The sequence below is a fragment of the Athene cunicularia genome, assembly GCF_003259725.1.
Source record: "Athene cunicularia isolate RWA chromosome 1 unlocalized genomic scaffold, athCun1 chr1_part1, whole genome shotgun sequence".
In the NCBI taxonomy this organism is placed as follows: Eukaryota; Metazoa; Chordata; class Aves; order Strigiformes; family Strigidae; genus Athene; species Athene cunicularia.
In genome coordinates, this window is record NW_020799091.1 from 7,196,159 (window position 1) to 7,221,148 (window position 24,990).

Here is a 24,990-nt window from a genome sequence, read left to right on the forward strand (position 1 = left end):
AAGAGACAGGAAGACAGCAGAGCAGAAGCACTGTGTCACTGCAAGGCGGCACGGTCCCTGCTTTCACCACCGCAACTTGACAATTTAACTGTAATGTTTTATGCAAAGGGGCAGGAAAGTAGAGAGGTGACTTAGATCCATATTCTCTCCCCACCTCTTTGTGTCCCAGCTTCCTGGTGAGCACAGCAGGGCTGGCATCAGAACTGCAACCTTCACGACTGCTAACAGAAAACCTGGAGACTTATGTGAGACTGATGGAGACACGGAGAGGCAGTGCAAATATTTAGTTTTCTAATATATCAGTAGCACTTCAAAAGACTAGCTTTTCCCCTAGACTACAAGTGACAGCTGACTAAAGGTGACTGGCAAACAGCATTGAGAACCCACTTGGGATTTTCTTCTTCATTCTTAATGTTTGCCTTTCTATCAAGAAAATATTTTAAAAATAAATATGTTAGATTTGCAAAGGATATTCTTGCTAGATGTCTCATAGACCTGACCTGCTCATCTCCTGTCACAGGACTAAAGTTACCTGCTGGTATCCCAGATGTTTTCTGCAACCCAGCAGCAAAGGATAAACTTGCCAGCAGCCTCTCATCGCACAGAGCAGCGGAGCATGCTGCCTGATGGCCAGGGCCCAGCTAGTTGACACTGGGAGCACAATGGACAGAGAACATTGCACACAAGCTCATCCACCTTGTTTATGTCAGGGCTTGTCAGGTAAAGAGTTACACTGATGTGGATGCTCTGCTTTGCTGAGGTAGTATTCTGTGCTGCTCTGCACCTCATGGATGTACAGGCTCAATGGGTGTTAAATTACAGTCTATCTGCAGTAATTCATTGTACAAAACCTTACACCTATGGATAGGACCAACAAGCCCTCCACAGTGAGAGAGCCACCAATGAAAATGGCCTGTCAGTAGCTGCCCCTTGGATATGCTTGAAAGTAATGAAAAAAGGGATTAAAAAATTAGCTTAAATATGAACAGATTGGTAGCACCCCATTAAAAAGACTGGGGATATTTATATTCAAATCATATAGGCTTGAACCAGCACTAACAACCTGGAAAATCAGGACTGATGAAGCAAATGTATGTTGAAAGTAACTGTTCTGCTTTCACCCTGATAATGCAATGACCAGTCATCTCCCGCAGTAGCTGAAGTGATTTTCAAGGATAACCCAGGCAGGGCATTTCATGCTAATCTAATCTGCAAGTGGGGGCTATCAGATACCAACACCCCCGTTTGCCAAATTCAGACTGACTAATGCTTCCCTGACCTTGGCTCCTGTTACCATATGAATCTGCGCAGCACAGGAGAATTGGCAGCGTGACAGCAACACAGGCACTTCATCTTCAAGGCATTTTATTTAGCATTCCTGTGAAAAGTAGGGGTATTAAGATGCCTGGTTTACAGAGGGAGGAGAGGTGACAAAGGGCTGTGCCCTGGGCTGGGGGCCGGCTGGGCTGGAATTCAGGCTCAGGAATGTCCTAAAGTGAAACCCTCCCTGCATCTCCTTCTGTTCCAGAGACAGTTCTTGTGGTCACAGAAGCAAAAGCTTAATCCTTTTCTAATATTGTGATGCCTTATTTTTTCCTTATTAGAAAATAATCTCATCAAGGCAGGAATCACCTTCATTTAACATCTTCTCACAGCCTCTGTTAGCCTTGAACCAGGAGCTGTGTTAGAGCACATAACTGGGGTTAACTCCTTGTGTTCCTTTATTCGAATACAAAGCAGAATTTGGACTGAAGTCTCCAGCGGTGTGAACATTAGTACTTTTTCCTAAATTTCTTTTAGAAACTGTTCAAGACTCTAGGATACCCAGGAGATGCAAAAAAAATCCCAAACCATCTCTACGAGGGTATATTTAATCTGGGATATTTCCATGATGGTTTTCTAGCACTGTGACCCTTTGCCTGCTTTCTAGGGCAGAGGGAGGAAGGAATTTGACAATTTGACTTTTTTTTTTTTTTTTTTTGGTGTGTGTGTAAAGGGATGGTATGCACTGTATTAGCATGAATTGGACAAAAAGATCTCAGAGGTAGACTTCATGTTGAACTAGAGATTTATGTTATATTTTGGATGGAGAGGTGTCATCGTTTCATTGTTTTTCTTTCTGAGAGAGGGACCCAGGATGCAGCGAGTGCAGTGGTTTCTGCAGCCGCCGTTGCTGCGTGTCAGAGGCAGCCTCATCAAAAAATCTTCCCGGGTGGAAGCAATCGGGTTTGCTTCCAAGCCTTCCTCCCCAGGCCTCCCAGAAACGGGGCTGGCCCTGGATTAACTTTCTTTCTAATAAGTGAACCAGTGAGGGAAAAATAAAAGCCGAGGTGTAAACAGAGTCTTTTATTTTCCTGATATGATCCTGCAAAGAGCTGAGTATTTTGACCCCACTCTAATAAAACACTTTCTTAATACAACGCACAGAGCAATTCCTCAGAGTTCATTGAGTATTCACTTAAGATCATGCAGACTTGGGTTAGTGTTTTGCTCCGTTCAGCCCAGGCTCCTTACGAGCAGCTGCGGGGAGCAGCTTGCTTGTCCTGGGGAGCACACAGGCAGCTCTTCCTAGCCTCTTTATAACCATTTATATTTCAGTCTGGGTTTGTTGCATTCATGTAACTCCCTCTGGTGGATACCTTCACAGGATTTTTTTCTTGATGTAGCCCCTTTGCTGGGGCCTTTTTCCTAGGGATGGAGTGGGTTTAAAAGAAAAAGAGGATTAAGGGGTTAGATTTCCCTACAAACCACTGGTACTGAGGCTTTTCAGCTCTGATCCCCAAGTCTTTTTTGCTAACTTCCCCCAGTCTCCTTCCAGCCTTTGTGATGCTCAGCATTGCTGTCACATACTGTATAAAAAAATTAAAAATTAATCAGGCCTGTATTTTTTTGGCTGAGTGGGCATCTGACCTGGAAGAAGAGTGGATCCTGTTCTGATCCCAGTTATATCTTCTTTTCTGAAAGTTAATGGCACATACAGAAGCAAATCCCAGGGAAAGGGAGCAGTGCTCATGCCTCCTGCCACCCAGGTCAGTATCCTAACCTCTAAGCTGTTTCTGTTTCTTCTTTGGTTAACTCATATTAATTTACTTGCCCAGTGGAGCAGGTCCCAGTGGAGGAAAGGAAGAAAACTGCAGCCAGAGCTGTAGCCTGGTAGTTGTGGGTTCGGTACGAAATGCTCCTGTGGTTTCCCCAAGCTGCACTGATGCTGGGCAGATATGCAGAGATCCTCGGAGGTGTTAGACCTGCTCTGAGGTGTTCTCACAGAAGAGCTTTGGAAGAGCAAGAAATCCAGGTCTCTGAAGCCCAGCCTATGGAGGGGAACACCGTTGTTCTCAGCCAGAAGAGCCCCAGCAGAAGGCTGACTGTCTGTCGAAGCAAACCTGAGAAGAGCAATTCCTTTATGTAAAACCAGGATACCACAAGTGCCTAGGATGGAAATAACTAACCCAAACACATCAATAATCAAAAAGAATCAGATTTATGCATTTGTTGTATTTATTTTGGGGTGTCGGTCAGAAATGGTTAAGATGTAAGAAAAGGTTTTAATGAAAACAAAAGGCAAAATATTGTGTTGTCAATACAGCTGTCAAAATATCAACAACTACCGACATATATTGACAGCTAAGCAGCAGTGCTCATGGGCTTTCCTCAGACTGCTGAGACTTGCTAGATGGTTTTCACAAATAGCTATTTGGTATGAAATGAAAGTCATGGAAACTTTTACAGACAAAAATACAATGGTCATTTTATACAATGAAAGATGGATCAAGATTTATTTATTTTGTTTTCTTCATCACTAAGCAGAGCTGTGAATTAGATTTGTCAACGTCAGTCTTTCATCTGGTGGGAGTCAGCTCTTCAGTTAACTTACTAGTGACACAGATACACAGAGCTACTGAAAGACATGGAGATTTAAGAGGCAAAACACAAGATCCAGCTTTGACTTGGCAAGATAAACATACCAGCTTTAAGCATAATACTGCTGATCAATTGCAGGTGAAATCCAAATAAAAATAATGGAATTTATCCACACAATGATATCCAGAAGTGCAGCAGCGCTGCACTGCTTTTTGTTGGCTCTCTCTCAGAATAACTGTGGTCCTGGCTCTTGTGTTTCATTTTAGCTGTTGGATTAGGAACACGGGATGCCCAAGGGACAAAGATCAGGCCCAAAACCTGCCTGGCATACAGTGAGTGCTGGCAACACAGATCTTAAAAAAAATGTGAATTGGCTCATCCCACACAGGCAGATTTGAGTTTCTCTTTCAAATTTTCCTCATGGGCATTTCAAATAACCCATTTTCAAGCTTGCTTTTTTTTTTTTTTTTTTTTTTAACCAACTGTAAAAACAAAGACCAGAACTGTTTAGGTTTTGTTTTAAAGGGGGAAAGGAGAAGCAGACATAAAACCAGTCTCCTGGAGCCTTTGTAGGAGGGCAAATATAGCTGTACTTGGCTCGGTGAACATTTTAGTGATAACACACATTTCAAAGACTTGATGCAGGGAGCTCTCAAACAGGTCATCTTTGGATATTTCCCTTTATTTATCTGTACTTCTTTTGCTTCGGGAGCCCACAATCAGATCTTCCAAAAAGCTTTTCAATTCTTGCCTGTTCAGATTAAGCCAAAGCAGCCTAAGAGGAGCCATTCCATTGATATTTTCTTCTGAACTTTGTTTTCTGAGCTGATTCCAGGAAAGTGTAAAAATATCTGCTGTCAGAAAGATTCGGGTTCATTTTTTATTTCATCCAGACATGTTTTGTTTTGTTTTGTTTTGTTTTTTTTTTCCCCCACAGCTAATACGGTTCAAACATGCTTCACTCCCTTGCTAGGACATATAACTAGAATAGCAGGGACATGGTCAGAATGGTATCAGCTCAGAATTTTATTAAAAGTTCAATATAATTGTGGTTCTGATAGCTGCCCAATAGCAGCTTGGTTACATCACAACTATGAAATGTTTCAACAGCAAAGAAAAAGTGACACACATGGACTTTAAAGATCTGAGAGTGACAGAAATGTGGAGCACTTGTTGGCATGGAGTTTAAGTTCAGAAGTGCAGAAGACCACTAGATCACCTCTTTTGACCTTGATATAAATGGAAGTTGTAGTGTATCATGCAGATATCTGTATATGGAGAGCAAAGGCTTGCCTTTAGAGCTCCAAAAGTTTGTCCAGTTTGCCTTTACAGTTTCAGAAGACGACAAATCCAGACAGTTCCCAAGGTATCTAGTCCTGCGCTTTTTTTCTTTCTCTCCAAGAGAGAACACTTGGTAGCAACGGCAGGTCTCTGGAACCCCAAATCCATTAGCAAATGTGAAAGCACAGATGTGTCAAGAAAAACACAGTAAACCAGATGTTATCAGAGAGAATGAAATACAGTGTCAGAGAGAGACAAATAGAACTGGAATGTGTGATCTATAGTAGCATTTAATCAGATAACTTCTGAAGAAGATTCCCTATACTTAGGAAGAGTCAAAGTTACACAGCGTACAGTATGGTAAATCCTTGATGTTAGTAGGGATCTGTTAGCTGTTATTACTGAATAACATGTCTCCTCTGCTTTCTGATAGTTCTTCTTAGTTACAGATATTTCTTACCATAACTCAGTAAATTACCCGATGAGGTGAGATTAGACTTGTTCTTCAGACCTGCTAGGATCAAGTCTTCTGGCTGGTACTACTTGGGTAGCTTTGCAGCATCCAGAGCAGATGTATTTCAGGAAACACAAGTAAGCGCTCCCTGATATGATAATGGTGACGATGATAATGACTGTAGCACTAAGTGCTGGTGGCACTGTATCCTCCAGAATGGAGTGATGTCCTCCTGCTGTGGAGGAAGGAGGCAACTCTGTGTTCTCACCTAGTAATGACAGAGTAGTCATAAATCAGAAATTTCATCAGGAAATGAGAAAAAAGCACAACATTGGTGGTGCCTAAAAAAAACCCAAACAAACAAACAAAAACAACCACAAAAAACCCACAAAATAAACACACTTGGCAATTACCTCAGTTAAGTTTAGATATTTTCAAAGTACATGGGAATATCTAAGCTGGTGTCTCTCAGCTTGCTTGCAAGGAAAAGCTAGAAATATGCTCTTTGAGGGCATAACTTTAGATGTATTTAACATGAGACAAATCTCTCCCTCAAAATGTTTTTTCTCTGCAGAGAGGCTAAAGGAAGTCAGAGGGTGACTGGCTTGGAAACAAATGGCTGTATTTGGTCAAATGAATCCCCCACGCGATGTTTTTCATTCTTGGAAAAAGAAAATATAAAAGAGCTATTGAACCTGGTTCCATGGAAATGTCCTTATGGGTGGCACAGGAATTAAAAAACCCAATGCAATGAATAATAAGATAGGTTGCTATAATACCTAAGCCATGAGGTCCCGAAAATGGTTTTGGAGTAATCCTGTTCCTGAGAGGTAAGATGCTGTTTGACACACTTTGACCTTCATTTAGCTTAATCAATTCATTTGAACTCTCCTTGGCACTGACCCTCACCCGGGGATTGGATACTTGCGACATGCAAGTAAAAACCTCTAGAATTATGGACACTCAAAATCTGTCACGTGGCAAATCCATTGCTGAGAAGTGATATTATTTAGCTGTGGTTGTTTTTTTTTTTTCTTGATGATCAATATACATTTTTTTCCCCAAAATACTGCTAAAAAGCAACACAATTATCCAACAGCACAGACTATGCCACTCTTGTCCACTGAGTTGCTATTCAATATCCAAATCAATTACAGGTACCCCCTGCTTCAGAACTCTACAGTACTTTTTCCCATTATGGTCTTCAGCCAGGAGTACGATGAGCATGTTAACCACAAATATAGTTTCCATAAAATCCTGTGCTTGGGTTAAGAACTTGACCAGATTAGTTTAAAATCTATGTCTGAGCCTACTTTCTGTTTACCTTCCCAGTTCCAGGCTTATTGATATTCCTGTGCAATTCACCCCTACTTTCTAGACAAATCTCACATCGTCATTATTTTTAAAATTATTTGATCACTGTCATAGAGAGCTCGTGATGCAGCATGTTTACCCCACCGCATAAGCAGTGATGCATATGTTTTTTTCATGGAGAGTCATATTCTTTCAACAGAGGTAGGATGATTTTGTAGGACCTGACAGTTCAGAATTCTGCTCTCAAAGTAAGAGCAGGAAAAAACACACACTCCATTTTTCCTGGTCATTTTTAACCCTGAGTTTGTTTCCTTTACTTTGGCGCAGATGATTATTCATATATATATATATATATATATATATATATATACACACATATATATATATATCTGGTACATTCTGCATACCTATACATCTCTACTGACTCTGTTAGTAAAAAGAATACCAAGCTGTTATATTTTCCATGTGGAATTTCATCTAAGTTCAAAGGACAGCACAATGTGTTTTCTAAAGGAGTTGTCCTTACGTACATTTCCCAGGGGAATCTATCAAAATGAGGAAACAGTAGCTTTAAATAGGATTCTCCTTTGAAAGCTTCACTAAAATCAGCATTTTAATCAAGATATTTTCTTTAATAGGGGCCAGATTTTTCCATTCTTCATCTTGTGAGTAGAACAGTGATTCTGATAAAAGTTTTTAGAAGTCTGAAATACGCTGTGGCTTTTATTGGTGTTTCTCATCTAAGACTTCTTTCTCCAGTGCTCAAGTTACTTTAGATGGGAGGTCTTGAAGTGCAGCCATTACTCCTACTGCGCCAATATCCCACTGATTTCAAGATCATATTAATTAAAAGCTCACCTCTGTTATGATGCCAGACAACACTCCCCAGCAGAACCAGGCTGTGAGAATGCCAGCCTTGATTCTTGCCACATTTAGTATGGTTTTAAGTAGCTGAATTTATGATAATTCTCGTTGTTACTTTGTCCTTTTCACCTGTTTTGTTTTTCCTTGCCCTTTCGTCTTGCCTTACATACAGTCTGTAAGCTCTGTTGTACAAGGACTCATTAAATGGGTGCCTGGTGCCTCAGAACGAGGAAGGTGGGTCTGTGAATAGGGCTACTTCTTGCTCCTGCAATGCAAACAAGCAATCGCATGAACACCAAGCTCAGCCCTCTCATTCCAATAAATGAGAAAGCAAAGTCGGTGCTAACTGTAAAACACTGCCAAAGAATTCAGATGGTAACACAAGGGTGAGTGGCATCTGTGAATGCCACCGAGAGGTCTTGTTTTCCCTTGGTACCATCTTCAGCTGCTCCAAGTTCATTTTTCACCTAACCCATCTGTTTGCTTCTGCATCTCAGCGACTGTGGAAGCGTATGCATGGCAACGCCTCCGAAAGAGGGAATGCAACTGCCCTGGGATCATGTCTGAGCTGCTGCTGGCATCAAAGTCCTCTCTTTGAGTGAATAAATGATATGCTAATAGCATGCTAACCCTCCCCCCACAGATACAAGCAGTGGCCGAGGCCAGTCCCTCTGCAAAGGGAGAACACAGAGGGCTGTTCAGGCTTGTTCTTTCCTGCAGTATTGACTTTTTCTATTAAGTTACGCTGCCTCCAATTTTAATGGCAGAGAGGTTGCCAGCTCGGATACCCCCAGGGCTGTCCTTGCTGTTCTCTGTCAGCAAACTAACCCACCAAGGAAGGGAAAGGGCAAGTCTCACAGTCAGGGATGGACTGTGAAGGAGAGGGGAAGATGTTGACATCTCTGCACCTCTGGCTTCGCTTCACATCAAGCTCCAGCTACGTGTCCTCACGTCCAAAGACTCTCTGCTCTGCTCTGTCTGGCCAGCTTTTGTCCCTCATCTTAACCAACTTTATCGTGTATTTGTTTATGTTTCCCATAATCCTATTTACACTTTACATCTTACTCAGCTTTAAATTTACAATCTTTGTCTCGCTGAAATTCCTCTTGAAGACCTGATTCGCTCCTCTTCTGTAAGAAATCAGCCAGCACATCCTGGACAGAGTGGAGGGCAGTCATGCTCTGTTTACAACATTTAAAATTGAAGATTCCACAAAAGTCCTGATTTATCCATCTTTTCCTATAGATGAATAAAATCAACCAGCTCCCACACTTTGAAAAAACAGTTTATTCACATATGTTGAATCCTGTGTGTTTTGACTGTCTCCTTCTCACCTACTGAAATTATGCTCTTTGCCTTCTCACACTATAAAAATTTTTCAGGACAAAACTGCCTTAATGTATTTGATATGTTACCAAAGAATAGATAAAACCTTTGGTCATGCAGGAGCACATGTATGTAGAATTGCTTATGGAATATTTGCTATTTTTTTCTTTTATACAAACAAATGCACTAGAACTGGCTTTCATCATGAGTATGTGGAGCCACTTGGAGAGAAGCTGAGATCAGCGTTTGAAGGCATTTTTATAACAAGTCAGTAAGAGTCCAAGTGGGATCAGAATGTCATTTCCAAGTCTGAGTGCAATGGAGACTAGCTCAGATTGAGGTTAAGTGCTCACCCTCTTAAAATGTCTCTTCTGTCAGAACAAATTTTCTTGAATGACCTGACTCCAGAAAAGTTCAGTGCTTGGCTCTTTACAAAGCAGAAGAGACTATGATGAACACACACAGGCATGCAGGTGGAGCAAAGCGGTAGGGTATGCAGACAACATGGGCATCTAAGGTTTTTTTATCTTCTCTAGTGGCTTAAAGTACCAGCCAGACCTGATATTTAGATCTTCCTGACTACAAACCTGCCATGAAGTGAAAGCCTGCATGTTGGCTTTATGAGAACTGGTCCTGGATCTTAGTGCTGGGACACTGCTGAAATAGCCACATGTAAAAACACAGAGTTCATACCCCAGCACTAGGGAAAAGTTTCTGGGATGTTTTCTTGAAAATAAACTAGTGGTAAATCACTGCTTATATTCTGAGTCACTGACTTGTAACATGCTTTCTCTGGGATATAGGAAACACTGGTGTTCTCCCTGAAATAACATTCAGTAATCATGAAGGGCAGAGAATATCATCAGCCCATTTCACGCCCTATACAGTCCAAACAGTGGAAGAGGAGGTGGAGTCCAGGAAAAGACTGCACAAATTCATCCTGCAGCATAAAATACAGTAGCTGCCCTACATCACAGAAATGCCAGCTCCTCCTAGCTATTTATTAGATAATGAGGTGTAGACCCTAACTTTACAAGTTTCTACAACAGTTTGTCGGATAATTGAGTTGATTTCATCCGTTCAGAATTTCATTTCTTCAACAGTTTTCATAGTTCTTCAAATTGTTGAGATAGGAAGGGGTAAGACAAGGAGAAATGGGTCTAGAGACTAATAAAGCACAGATCTGGAAAACCCACTAGACTCATTTTGGGGGTGTATGTCTGTCTTTCAGACAGGAATCATTCACATGTTGAGAAAACTCACAAAGAATGGCAATTCCTATATAACAGATCAGCTGAATATGAAGATACCGCTATATTTATATACATTTTAATCTACATGCTTAGCCCAGGACTGTAGATTTTCTAGCTTTTTTTCTGTTTGAGGACCAATGTGCCATGCAAGTTGAACACTTTTGTCTGGAAACCTTTCTGTGCACAATGACTATACACAAAATCCTACTTCACTGCAGAAGCAGAAACAAAGACAATCTATCAGCAGTTGTTCAAATTAAAGACAAACACATTTGTTCAAAAACCTCAAGTACTCAGCCCATGAGAAATCTGGCTTTCAGCTGCATGCTAAGATCAGGTTCACAGTTGTTCCCTTCCTCTCTGTTTTATTTTTCTTTTAGGACTGCAGCTCTACAAAGCAGACAAGTTGCATTGATGCCCAACCCTTTCCTTGTGCTGGTTTTGCTATGGTGTTGGCACTGACAGGAGCTCTGGAATGGGAAGAGTACCAAGTAATGTACAGGTAGCACACATTACCCAACTGCATACTGTGCTAGACTTGGGTCATTCTTTGAGGGTAGGTGTCTTTAGACCTGGACTCACACCTTCTTGAGTCTTGTCATAAACAATGTTCCAGTTTATTCTTCTAACCAAAGAGACAGGTGTTGGCTCTTCCTCAGACTGGGAGAGAGAGAAAAAATGAAGCCTTGGGAGCTTGTAAATATCTGCAAGGTCCTGCTGTAGTGCCTGAATGAGCTAAGAGATTTGCATGTCCAAAGGAATGGGATTGTCACCAAAATCCGGGATAAAAATAACTTATCGACACCAATTTGATGCAGATAAGCAGACACTCCTTTATTGACGGCCGGACATGTAGGGGAGTGCTCTCACCAACAACACGTGCCAGGCACCAGAATCACACATCTTATATAGAACTCACTCATACATATTCATTAAGTTTTTATACATAAGCATACAACTTCTAAGAAATCATTAACATACTCTCCTCCTACTTCCGATTCTGCGCAGTAAAGGTCAGAAATGTCTAGAAATGGGTCTGGGATGTAATGTGAGTAGGTGGTCCATGAGTCAGTGGTCGCAATCTCCCCCTGCCAGAACTACCTTTTGCTTAAGGACACAGTTTTCTTGGCAGGTACCTGCAAGCTGTTACGGTTACTTCCCTCAGTTCCCATTAATCCTGGACCTTGACAACTACTTGCATTCTTTTAGTCCTATGTATGTATTATAAATCAGTTTACAAATCACCTCATGTTTTGTTACCTAGGTTCTAACCGTTCCTACCAAACAATTATGACCAGTCCCTTCAGCCTTGGTACAGGGTTGTACAGGGGATTTTAGAGTAGTGGTCGGTTGCTAGATTCAAAATACAATAAATGTAAAATTATTTTTACTAAAATATCCCTTTATTCTATACTTATATTAAAATCAAACACAATTTAATTTCAGTTGATAATAAAATCAGTAACAGGATGTCTATCAAGTGAAGTCTGATAACCACATTTTATTATAAATAATGGCATCTTTCATTACTAGGATACGAGCTTCAGGAGATTTTTAAGGATAAACAAAGTCCTTCCAAAATTTCTCTGGTGCTATGTGGAAACACACAGGCTACGGTGTGTTCCTTACTCAGATGTGATGATGTGGAGACCAGGAATCTCCCGCTTGAATGCACCGAAGGTGTATGGTCCTGGAGGGTACATAATGAGATCATGTGGATCCTTGCAAATAATTCTGTGTGCCTCCCAGCCTTTTTCCCACACCAAGCACCTACAATTCTCTCATCCCCTTGCACAAGGTGGATTTAATGTTTAGGTATTTCTGGCTGGTAATCAGCCACTGCGATTCCTTCTGTCACAAAGCTATATGCCAAGAATATCTCACTAGATCAGACAATTAGCAGTAAAGTCTCCAGCTGTCCTCAAAGGTCTCTTGTCTACAATTTCCTGTCTCCAACCCTGCAATTCACCCTGCAGCTTATCAGAGCCAAACACAGCCACCTCTTCATCAACGCCTGCACAGGAGCATGAAGCCACTTCTTGGGCTGTGGATATGACTGTCCTCAGTCATTAATAATTTCACAATGCCTGTGATCTGTAAGAATGTACTAGAGGAGCAAAATACAGTAACTTCAGGTAGTAGATTGCACAGAACTTCTTCATCCCATCCAGCCAGCAGAAGGAGGTTCTCTATGTATCTCCGTTGGGTGAGAGATGTTCTGCAAATATAAAGACAGAAAAATAAAGGTTTCTGTCCCAGATGTGGATCAGCTGGGTCTTGGAGAATGAACACAGCAGGCTGGAAAGCAGGAGGTATCATCAAGTGAGAGTGCAAACAGAGAAGTGGAAGAAAAGTCTGGAGTTACTTGAGGAAGAAGTAGTACCAAGAACTGTTTGTGGAACAGAGGTGTAAGCTTAGGCCCCATGTACAATCAGGCTGGTAGTGTTAAGGAAATGCAAAGAGATTTAGCTGTACTGTGCCTCAGTTAGTGATTTGTATCTAAGCACATCACTGCATTATCAGGACATGGGGTCATCACTCCGATTAGCACTGAAATGAAAGTGTAGACCCCTTCACCTGACCTGTCTATAAATATTTGCCTTTTACTCAAGAGAGTAAAATCTAAAGCTTTTGTGGAAAATATTAAACATCTTATGCCAACTGCTTATTTCTTTTAGTGCTTGTATTGTGTTAGAAGATCTAGGAAGCATTTTTATGTTGGAGCCTTGTTATGTTGGATACCATGTTGGTTTGCAGACGGTATTGCATGAGGCCGAGACTCCACAGCTGTTAAAGAAATAACAGAAAAAAAAAATGCCCCTCCATGTATTTAGCCAACATGGAATTTAAACATAACTCCAAATAAGTTGCCACAGTTTTATACTCATGGAAAGCATTATTGCATTCTAAATGGCTGGTAGGCAAACAGCAAAGATGCCAGGACAAACACTGGGTAGCAACAGCCATTTCCCTGCCCTTTCTCTGCAGCCATCTGTGACACAAGAGCTTTCATTCCCATGGAGCTAGTCCAGGACATTCAGAAATGCAGAAATACAGCTTAATACTTTATTTCTCAAATCTGAACCAAGGAGAATGTCAAAATCTCAGGAAGTGGCTGCGCTTCTGAATAAACCTCTGTAAATTTCCTGTCACAAGTGATGACCTTCAGCAATTTAAGAAAATAACTTGATGTATCTTCAGAACAACACTAAATTCCATGAAGTATCTCTTTAAACTCCTTATTACTAAATGGAAAAATAAATTTACCTTCTCTGAAGCCCAAAAAAAAAAAAAAAAAAAAAAAAAAAAAAAAAAAGTTATATTTTAGTTATATTTTGTCCATTTATTTTTTTTTTAGTTAAGATATTATTCTAAGAATTCAAAAAAGAATGTGGGTTTCTATAAATTAAATAAGATTTCAATGTATGACGTTGTTGGAGCAGAGCAGTTCTCTTTGAAGAGTGTGATTTGGCTGCTTTTTGCCTTTTGGCTTCATCTTCAGGTTTAAGGACATATTTTACTTGTAATAGGATTATTTACACCCAAACAGGCTGCAATTGCAGAATAATCATTTAGATTATTTTAGATTTAGATTACCAAGTAGATTTAGATTTAGATTACCAAGTAGATTTGCCAGCTTCAAAAGACCAAGCAGCACCAGAAAAGCCTGAGCTCTGTAGGGCCATTCATAGGCCTGTGGATAAGCGGGAAGCTGTGGACATGGAAAGTCAGGACCAGTTTTTCAGCTTGCATGACCCCACACTCCAACTAACAGTACTGAAAAGAAACAGAGGAATCCTCATTCGAGCCTCCAACAGTAGCTTGCTTCATCCTGGAGTAAGAGAGCGAAAGGTATGGCTACATCCATGAGAACCAATAGTCAATCATTTTTTGGTAGTCTTGGTAAACTGGTGCAAGTTTAAACAATAAGAGTTATTCATTAATAATATGCGCAAACAACTGGATTCAAGCTCGATTGAAACACAGCTAATTGCAAGTTTTCAAAATTCACGACATCAGCCCAGAATTTCATGGTGTTTTAAAGTAAAAAAATATATTTCAAGGTTGCTGGGTGGTTTGTTTGTTTGTTTGTTTTTTCCTTTGTGGGCTATTTTTACTTGTTCACGAAACTGAAGATTCAATGCTTTCAAGCTTTTCTTTTCAAACCCAAGGACCCAGATATGAAACAGGAAAACTCAGATTGTCATGTAGTCTTATCACTCCAGCACTTGGGGTTCAGAAAGGCACCATATCTCACAAGGTGCTGAGGGCAAATCTGACCGCCATCCTCCGACTTTTGCCTTATATTTTTGCTTTGCTGCCAAAGCAAACACAAAGTACCTGGAGAATTTTCTTGCTCATCAGCTGCCATCTGAGCAGAAAATATTAGTATGTTTACATTTTATGAAATAAGGTTCTTTAAAGAGCTTAGATCCTGAAGATAAAGTTGCTAAGCTATCTAGTGATACTGGTTTTGTTTATTTGGTCCTTCCTCAATGCTCATATGAAACTCTGTAATTCAGCACATTAATATCAATGCTGATTAATCAAAAATACACATTTTTTTCCAAAAACAGTACAGTGAAATAGATTCAGTGCCTCGTCCATGAGGTGTTTTTCAGGGGAGTTAGCCACACTTACAGCACAAAGGCACACTGTGTTCTCCTCCAGGATATCTATTATGGGCAGATCTGGCTTACTCCTTCACTCCCTGCATCAAATGCTACAACCTATAGCAGATGTACAGATGTACAAGGCTGATATCTTGTACTGTGTTGTAGGGCTCACCAAATTTGAATGACAGTCAGAAGGCACTCTATAGATACTAGATTTGACCTTATTTTCCTTCCAACACAGAGATGTCTATCTCTGACCCATAACTCCAGGAATAAAGAATAGCCTCAAGAGAAATTTTGCAGGGCATGAGCCTCCCACAGCTGTTTTACAAGCTTTCTCTTTCTTTTTAGTGTTTTGTTTGTTTGTTTGTTTGTTTGTTTTTCCCTGATGCTACAGACAGATCACTATATGTTGAAAAATGAGCAGATGCAACAACATTAACGTCCATGTAAGCACTCAAACTGAACAGAGGGGACAGAACTGGGTTCATGTTAAAGTCTGAAAGTTCTGGAATTGACATGAACAACAGTATTTTTCATCCTGTTCTTGAAAGAAATTATTTCCTCAGATTTTCATCCCCTAAGAAAATAAATAAATAAATAAACAAATAAATAAATAAATAAATAGATAAAGCGAGTCAGAAAGTCAATTGTTGTTATGTTAGTTTTCTGTTAAAAGATATGGAGTCATACCTCAAAGCAAAGGACTCAAAGCAAAAAGAACATGAGAAAAGGAAATGCTGGCTACATGCCTTCCTTCTGCCTGCTTTTGCATGCCTACATCTTTTATAAAATTTACCAGGAAAATAAAAACAAACATAGCAGAGATGCACACTTCTGTCCTTAAACCTCCATCACTACCACAGAAATAAAAAGTTTTGATTTTAGAAACTTCTGCGTTAAGAATTCCAGGACATATCTAACAGAGGCACAATGTTTGCATAGTCCACAACTGTACAACGCACAACCGTTGTGTCTCGTACCTGGGACTGCTTTCAGTGATTCAGTCTAGTTTCAAATTGCCAAACATTTCCCATTATCCAGTCCACATAATAATCATTCTGCTCAGCCTAGCACACAAAGTAGTTCACTGATAAAATTATTTTTATTTTTTCTACCATTCTGAGCTTGTAAACGTATGTTCCAGAGCATCCAATACAAGCAAGGAAAAAACTCCCTTTATACTGCAATTCTGTGTGGGCAAACTGTGCTCCTCTAAATGTGACCCTCTGCTCACACAGACTCTTCTCCAGAGCTACTGGAAATGGGCCCTCCAGCACCTGGGTGGGACTGACTCATCTCCCTCATTTTAGCAACTGAAAAGAGTGTTACTCAGTTACTGAGCAGCCTAGACTACCAGACAATTTTTAGATCACAAAATTCAGGTGAGACAAATACCAACTTTGGGACCATATTTTAAAAGATTAAAGGGTTACCGAGAAATGTCATTAAAAGCGCAGAGGCTCTTAGGAAATGTAAGCCCCCAAGTGAGTTATTCACTTCACATTCGTATGTGATTCATGTTTCTAGCTCTACAGGCTTACAAGCTCCCTCTGCCCTACACTTCAGGTTCAGAGCCTCAGAGCTCACAAAGATATATCTTATACCAGGAAGCCAGGACCACCCATTGCTCATCTCCACGAGGACCCATGCACCATGTAGCTTTACTAAAACAATCTAGCTCTTTAAATAGTGTAAAAGGGAAACATTTCTCCTTGCATCCTTTTCTATCACATATGCTCAAGATTAAAAAAAAATCTTTAAAATCAAATCAAATCAGAAATATCTTAATGAAAATAACATGAGGTACAAGCAGTGGAGAGTCAGGGCCAACAGACTGAGATTTGTATGGCATATGAATACTTCTCAACACCAAAAAATATTAGTGATTGCCGGTAGAAGTATTCATCAGTGAAAATAGGGATTTTTCTCATCATTTTGTTTTTTGGATACAATCATGACTTAAAAAATTGGGGAGCAGGGGCACTGTCCCAGATTCCTCTGTCTCTTGCTGTGAAAACAGAATGGTCATAACGGTGCCAGGGACGAGCACAGCGATGAGCCCATGTGGAGCTCAGCCTTTCTAAGAGCTGAAGCACACGTCCTCTACTTCCAGCAGTGCACAAAATTAATTTAGCTGGAGAAAATCAGTGACTTTGGATGTTAGTTCTGTTAAAGCAGCAACTGCAACCAAAGGAAGGAGCAGGATTCTGAAGCTGGCTTTATTTGGCTCCCTTTAGACTTCTGCAGCATAAGATATAAAACTGAATGAGTCAGGGAGGTTATCCTGGTGGCGAGCAGAAGGAAATATGTACCTTGTCAGGTGGGAGTCACTTTATCCTAAAATGGGTGTTTAGAACAGATGCAAATGTAAGGTGAGCATAATGACTAGCACAGAAGTAAACATCTGCAATATAGCTGTCTGAAGCTAAGTGACATAAATTCCATCCTTATTAATACAGAGACACAAGAGCTAAAAAGTGATTTTACAACAGTAGCAAGAAGAGAAATTGCAATCTGGTAAATGCCTGAGACTTACAGGAACAGGACACAGTCTTTATTCCATGTTAAAGCAGATTTTCAAAGACGTGATGAAAGAATGGATGGAGAGGTACTTTATTCAGGTGTCATAGTTTAAACCAGACCAGCAGCCAAACACCACACAGGGACTCACTCACCCTAGGAGGGAACTGGGGGGAAGATAAAGGTAAGGAGACTTGTAGGTTGAGATAAAATAAAGATAATTGAAATAAAATAAAGATAATTGAAATAAAATAAAGATAATTGAAATAAAATAAAATAAAATAAAATAAAATAAAATAAAATAAAATAAAATAAAATAAAATAAAATAAAATAAAATAAAATAAAGAATAGAATAGAATAGAATAGAATAGAATAGAATAGAATAGAATAGAATAGAATAGAATAGAATATACAAATAAGTGATGCACAATGCAATTGCTCACCACCCATGGACCAATGCCCAGCCAGTTCTTGGCTAGCAATCCATGAGGAGACAAAATCCCAAAACCACAATCCTGGAAGAGAGCCAGCTTCCCCACCAACCCTCATCTATATACTGAGCATGACACTGTATGATATGTAATATTCCACTGTCCAGTTTGGGTCTGTTGTTCTGGTTATGCTCCCTCCCAGCTTCTTGTGCACTTGCACACTAGTAGGACGTGAGATGTTGAAAATCTCCCCTTGATTTCTTAGCAACAGCTACAAACATCTGTACATTATTAACATTCTTCTCATACCAAATCTCATACTGAATCCAAAACACAGCACTACTGTATCTACTAAGATTAAAAAAAAAATAAATAAAATTAGCTCTATCCTAGTCAAAACCAGCACATCAGTGCTGCTCCTGAGAGGGACAAAAAGGGAGGATGCCTGGGCATGCTCTGACTGACAGCACACAGTACGTGGCCATAAGAGTTGGACATTGAACTGTGGATCTAAAAATAATGCACTCAGCCATCTTTGCAGTAAATATATTTTAATTTATTTTTTTTTTTTTAAAACATGTTGACACAACAAAATAGGTAACTTTGGTACCATTGAGTAGAGCCAGCCATAAATTCTCTACTAAATACATTTGGATAATAAGTAACCTTAGGATAAAAATCTATTCTTACAAGAATAGTAATGAATCATCATGCAGTGAGCAAAGGGATTGAAAGATGCAGCAAATGCCCCTGCTACTTAAAGAAGAGACAGACCAAAGCTCTTTTAGTCTCTTTTTTGGGCTATTAAGTTTTTATTTTTGTTTTGTTTGTAATAATTAACGTGCCCTGGACAAAGGCAAAAGAGAAAAAACTCAGATGTATTACTTGGTCACCGTAGCTGTTTGTCCCTATTTCACTGAGTCCTGCATTATTTTCTAGACTCCCTGGGAGTCTACCCTAAAGAATTTGGGGAAATCTTTAACACTGAGATGTTTCCTAATCTGGAACTATAATCTTCTGAGAAACCACATTTACTGACCCTGTCCTAGTGCAGACATCATATCTGCTGCATCCTCCAGCCTGGATCGGGATGGATACTTTTCTGCTTTTTGCATAGTTTCCCTGTATTTCAAATATGAGCTGAAATTGCTGAAGTCACTGCCCAAGCTGTTTAGCAGGCCATCAAATTAACCTTCAGTTTTTAAATCTCTGTCTTATCTCAGATACTCTTGACTTAAATTGGAGTGCACTGGAGTGTAAAGTTAATACTGGTTTACTTTCTCATACTCTATACTGATTTGCTTTTGTCTTCCTTTAGCCGATGTTTGATCCAAAGTGAATCCTTGTTTCAGGTGAGGTTTCAAACCTCTCCTAGAGGATTTGGGTCAGGTTCAAAATGGTCAGAAGATTGTGCTCTGAATCTCATTTATTTCTCGCACAAAACTGTAGAAAGTATAATGTATTGTCCAATGTTGCCATGAGTGCCACTGAAAATGAATGACTTCCCTCATAAAATTTTATGAGATCTCCACCATGTGGATAGATTTTATTGGCTGGACTCTGAACCTCCAAAAGGAGTTTTGTCCTTTTAATTTCCTTGAGCTTTAGTCATCCAAGTTATTAAAGAACACAAAAAGAAAACATGTTTTTAAATGTTAGCTTTTATCTTGGGGATGTCCCTTGTGATTACAATTTTTTGGAAGTTTACTGTGATTATTCTGTCTGATTCAGCAGCTCTGTAGTCCACTGTAGCAGAAAGTATTTGATAATAAAAAAAAGAGAATGTAATGAAACTTGTAATGGTCCAAATAGATACAGTAATTCCCCTTGATTTATTGTTTCCATTATTAGCCCTTCTCCTTAACCAAGTAGCAATTCTCATTTCTCCAAGTCAATGGCAAAGAGTTCGTCCTGGATCATGAGTTAACACAGTAGCTGGAGGATTTAGAGTGGTCAGAATTCCTACCAGCAGTCAAAAATGCCAAGAGCAGCCGTGGTGCCAAGGGCATCAAGACACAGCTCTGCTTGTACTTCCTTGGACAGCTATTGCAAAGGTCCCAGGAGCTAACAGCTAACGGTCTGCCAGAGGCCAGGAAAGAGTCTCCTTTTACTGCATAGTTAACAAAATAAGTGGCTTAGTTGGTAAACACAGCCTTTGGCTCTTAACACAGGTTATAGTTCTGAGATTTATACTACCAAAGCCTGACCAAGGTCACATTTCTTGACTGCTTTGCTGAGCTGGATTGTAAGGCTTCTGCATGCTTCTGCTGGCCTTTCTCAAACCTCATGGTCATTTTTACAGCTCTACTTGTAAGTTGGTGCTTATCCTGCCGCTGATAAAGGGCTTGGAAGTACAAAGTGAGAGGAGAAAAAGGTGCAGAAACCAGGAGGCAAATAGACAACAGTCTATCTATAAAAACTGCTTTAATGATTCATTTAAGCGTTTGCCTAAACACTGCAAGTGTGAGGCAGGTGATGGGGTAGCCTTGTCCTGCAGCATGCAGCATGGACCGCTGTACCAGCTCCTCTAGCACATACCTGTACCATGCTGCCATCCCACTGTGCGAGTGGCACAACTTGTTCTGTGCTGACTGCCATCCCTGCGGAAGGTCTTGGAACCTACTGAAGGGAAATGTGCAGCAGTGTCTTCCATCTCCTGCCATTACAGAGCTGTCACCCACTGGGCAGGATACTTAGAGCTGAGAGGGTAAGGGAGGAGAAAATGCTGTGCTCTAGCTATGGGAATTTAATGGCTTTGAAATAGGTCCAGAGGTACATGAATTAGCCTTGCTATAGGGTACCAAGAGTGCCAGCCACATGCAGAATAAACTTGTAAAATTCTTCACAAGCGAAACATAACTTTCCTGCTTTCCCACCAATCCTGTCTGCAGAATGACTCGGATTACTTTTTTTTTTTTTTTTTTTTTTTTTTTTTTTTTTTTTTCCCTGCATATTATCTCTTCTGCCCTCTTAACTGAAAAGGATGCTCTATTCTCTGTGCGTCCCTTGATATCAGAATAGAGGGGTTTAAGCACTGATAGATGCTTTCTGCTATTTTTCCATTTCCTTTCAAATGTAAAATTCTGCAGAGCCTATTCACTCCATTTCAACGAATACTCTGCTTCTATTTCACAATTAATACTGTTGTGAAGGAAAGAAATGCCATGCAGAAGGAAAGATAAAGACCTCATGCTAGAAGACTCAGGCAAATGGAGTCTAGGAAGGTTGATTTGCCCCTTTTAAACACAATATAGACCAACTATACGTTTGTTTGTTTAGAACTGCATGGATTTATATTGCAGCTTTGCTGCAGCACTGTCCTAGAGAGCAGTCCAGGTTAATACACCACTCAAGTGGGTGACAGCTGAGCGACACAAGAACTGGCAGAAAATTAAATTAGCAACTAATTACAAGTTAATGACACAACAATGATTATGTTAGAAAAAAAGATTTTCAAACTCTAGCCAAGTATAATGTAATCTAATGACAGTGCTAGGGGATGTAGAAAGTAGCTACGTATGTATTGCATACAAGCGTATGTAATTTTAAATTTCAGAGGGACCATGAGCCATGAGGTAAGACTATGAGTAATAGGATGAAGTTATGCAAAGGAAACTTTACGATGAATTACAAGAAAAAATAATTAGCTCCACTGAGGTAGTTTAGATTCACAGGTTCTCAAAGGAATCAGGAAAATACCAATATATTTGTCACCTAAAAACAATGTTTTATATATTCTAGCCAGTAGATGTTTTGAGCCTGGTCCCTTACTGGCCTCTGAGGATTACAGTAGAAATCTAATACCACATTTTAATCAATGCAGGTTTCTGTGAGCCTGTTTGTCTAAAGGCTCAGATGAGACTTTTTACTGCCTAGAGAAACATGGATTTGCCTAGTGGAATTTTTAAAGGCACCTTAGAACAAGATTATATGTCCTACCTGCCTTTTTAGGATCCTAAATATCTTCAAAGTGTGATCTCTAGTGCAAAGATGAAGAGTGTATGTGACTATCATTAAGCCAAACTCTCAATTAATAAAATTGTCTTGTGGCAAACAAATCGTTAGGAAAATGATGAACAAGATAGTATGCTTCAAATACAACTTAGGAATTTCTGGTAATGCCTGATATGATGTGGCATGACTATCATATGCAATAGTAAACAGAACATTTCAAACTGAAAAGGCTGTTCTCTGTTTTTTCTTCTCAGCTATGTAAGAATAAGAAGTGACCAGTTATTGCTATGGAGGTATTACTGGGGATCATTTTCCCTGTGGTCTGCAAAAGATGGAACAGAAAACATTTTCCACTGAATAGGATGAGCACTGCTCTGTGTCAGAAATCATAATTTTGCAGAATCAATAGAAAAATTACGCTGAGTCTAAAATGATCAGCAAAAACCACATTTCCAGCAACTGCCAGCAGATTAGAGCGCCTTACTTTCCTCCCTAGTTTGTCCCCAGAAACCATCTCTAAATTACAGCATTACCATAAGGGCACTGAGAGAAATGAAGCAACTGTTGAGACAGCCCTTCCTTTCCCACTCCAGTACCAGGGGAAGTTGCCGGAACAGCTCCCAATCCCTTTGCAGCCCTCACCCCATAGCCCATCTCAGTGCAATCCTTTCTTCTTTGTATAACAACATTTTTCTGCTTCCTGCTGTCTCAGCAGCTGACTTCCAAGATGAGGGAGATATAAACAATTATTCCCATTCATGGTAACACCTATTTTTGCTGCTGTCCCTTCACCTTTGGCATGGCTCAGAGAGATTTTTCTGCCGGGAACTCAGATTACAGAGCACACCTGCAACAGGCTTTGTAAATTCTGATGGCATTTGTGTTTATAAATACCCAATTGACTTCAAAATCGTCGCCTTGGAGGTATGTCCATGGAAATAAATGTATGTTCACACAGTCTTAACTAATCAACTTATTCTGCCTCTGGTCAAGTGCATGGGCACTTTCTACGCACAGCTTGGATGTGGTAAATCACTAAGCAACAGAAGCTCTAGCAGTTGCTATTTATTTTAGGCTTCCAGGTACTCAACTACTTTTGAGAACATAATTTGGAAGATGAAGTCACTCCAAGGGTTTTGAAAAGTTTTCTTTGTATCATGGACAGCTTTGAAAGTCTCAAGCACCTCTAAAACTGTGCTTGAAATTCTTTGCAAGTCACATGAATTTACAAGATCTCTAAGGTATGTTAACGAACTTCAAGGGGATTGAATTTAATTGAGAGACTTACAGGTATTTTTAACTTATTTCTAAATGATTATTTATTTTTACTAAGACCTGGAGAAGGTTATTATGATGTTGATCTTATCAAACCTACTCCAAGCTGAATCCTGTCTTCTTTTGATCTGGAGCCACCTAATCTGTTAATAATTGATTTTAATTCCCAAATGATTGAGAATAAAATTAACAGACTTAGACTCACAAGAGTAAATCCTCCTGCTGTACAGTTGTGCACAGTTACATACTAGATTTTAATTTAGGATGTGAGGGTTATGGTATTTCATTCTAATAGCAATTAAAATAATGGAATAACTCCTGAAGAAGTGCTGAACACTGCTTATGTTCTGATCTCAATTCTAATTAGGAAAACAAATTAAGTATAGGGGTAGGTATGATACACTTAGCTGGTATAAATCAACATAATTACACTGAGTCCAGTGGAATTACATCATTTTACGTCAGCTGAGCATCTGACCCAAGCTTGCAGGATGATTGATCTTCCTCATATACTCCAGAGTTTATGGAAATTACATTTTTATGTGTACATCCTCCCTTCAGCACCTGCCAGAAAGATTAACAAATAGAGTCACTGTGCCATAACCCTAATGCTTCCCTTTCTTAACACACATAAAACATCTGGTGCAATATGTCATTCTTAGCATCTGTCACCCATATTTACTAAATCTTAAACAAAGATACGCATTTTCCAATAATCTCTTTTTCTAAATATTTCCTTTCACATGCTTCTTCTAAACTATTTTTTCCAGGTCAAGTTCCAGATAGAAAAGTAAAATTTGCCAAACAGGATTTAAGTCATGGCATGTCTAGTATAACCCCAGAAGCATCCAAGACAATGAAGGATGAAAAAATGAAGCAAAGGGTCCTTTCGCTCCTGCGGGGAATCAGTGGAAGCAAAATACCTGAAGAGCATTATCATCACAGCTTTTACTTCTAGGAACATCTACCGCTTTGTTTCTCATTTTATGATCATTGTGAGTGTGATTCTTCACTGTCTGGAGTTTGTACAAGCCTATGTGTCTATCTCACCTCTTCACATACGGGTGGAAGGGACCATGGAAGGTTTTCTATAGCAAGACAAACAGTATAGAATCCACAGCATGGGAAATGCTTGGAACAAAGTTCACATTCATGGATGCAGGATAATCCAAACAGGAGCTAAAAGGTCACGGGAAACCAGGCGCCATCACTTCTGCTGCTTATGGAACTACTTGTTTATATCTAGTTTCCGGATGAGACAGGAGGTATTGAAATATCTCAAAACTGGTTCTTCCTTTGACATTTTAAAGTAGAAGTGGAAAAAGAAGTAGCTGGAATCCACCATCCTGATTTCACAGATGGCACAGGGGTGTATCCAGTCTTAAACAAACGGGAATGAAATCGGGGGAGAGAGGACCACCATGGAGCACAGCGCAGAGGTTCTATGGCAACTCTAGTCCCTTAGACTTGGTCACATAACCTGGGACCTGTCTGTGTTGCTGTGCATTCAGTTAAAGATCTAGATTTTGGTCTGCTCCAGTGCAGGGAAATTACGCATTTTGTTCAGGCTGAGCACAGTTAGATTCCTTCTTGTAGGTGTTCTTGCACATCTTGCATGCAGCTTAACAAAGGGGATTGAAAGTCCTGCTCCTGGCGAGCAACAGCCTCAGGCTCCAGTACATCCTGGGGACAACCTGTTGCAAAGCAGATTGGCAGAAGAGAACTGGGGGGTCCTGGTGGACACCAAGCCAAACATGAACCAGCAATGGCCCCTTAACACAAAGAAGGTGGCCAATGGTACCCTGGGCTGCATTAAGAGAAGCGTAGCCAGCAGGTC

General features: G+C 40.0%; 1 long non-coding RNA gene across 1 annotated transcript; it reads right to left on the minus strand.

The window, feature by feature from the left end:
• Window positions 1–4,344: 4,344 nt before the first annotated feature.
• On the minus strand, window positions 4,345–17,610 carry LOC113480866. The gene is made up of 2 exons (XR_003398552.1): window positions 17,509–17,610; window positions 4,345–5,864 (listed from the first exon to the last, which is right to left on the minus strand). It is a non-coding gene; the product is annotated as an uncharacterized LOC113480866 (long non-coding RNA).
• Between the last annotated feature and the right edge of the window lie 7,380 nt (window positions 17,611–24,990).